A 787-nucleotide genomic window follows, 5' to 3' on the forward strand; every position below is an offset into this window, starting at 1 on the left:
GAGGATATACTTTTAATATTACATAATGAGAAAGTTCATAGAAATGCATCAAATGCATTACTCATGAAGGTTAAATTACTAAAATAAAAGCTGGGTCGCCTTAATTATACACATACATGTAGTTCAACGGAAGTACCACTGTAATTTCTCTAACAAAATTTTTAAAACTTTTCACACAGTACATTATTAGAAAGATATGAAGAATTTACAGGGAAAAATAGCCCCATTATTGTCTGGCTAACAGTTTTATTTAGCCATGTGTAGAATTAAATTTCAATCATTAATTTAGCCTTATAATCAAAACTTTTGAAAGACTTAGTAGATTCTTTCTTAAGAGGTTACTAGGCTTGTTGTGAACCCATACAAGTTTGTTCATTGAAAATCTTCACTTAAATCTTTTTCTAATGCATTTCTTACACACAAAGGCTTATTTCAACTGCTGTGTACATACTAAACAAATACTCATGTAGAAGAAATTAAACAGCATGAATTCTATGTGGGTAAAGAGTTCATAATCTGGCAATCTCTTAGAAAATCTAGGAAATATATATTCATAAAATCAAGAGACTACATTTATAAAATCAAGAGAACAGTGAGAAAAGCAGTCAATCTGTAGCTTAATATGAAAACACTTTTAACAAAATGAATTAGCTAAAGACAACATTTAGAATGAATAATTTATTAACTGTTTGATTTTCATTGAAGAAATATGTCACCATCAGGGCAGATAATTGATTTTAAACTATACTAAATTATATTTTAGTTTTTATTTTTTTAGAAGTCAAGC

The sequence above is a fragment of the Mandrillus leucophaeus genome, unplaced genomic scaffold (assembly GCF_000951045.1).
Source record: "Mandrillus leucophaeus isolate KB7577 unplaced genomic scaffold, Mleu.le_1.0 Scaffold567, whole genome shotgun sequence".
Classification (NCBI taxonomy): Eukaryota; Metazoa; Chordata; class Mammalia; order Primates; family Cercopithecidae; genus Mandrillus; species Mandrillus leucophaeus.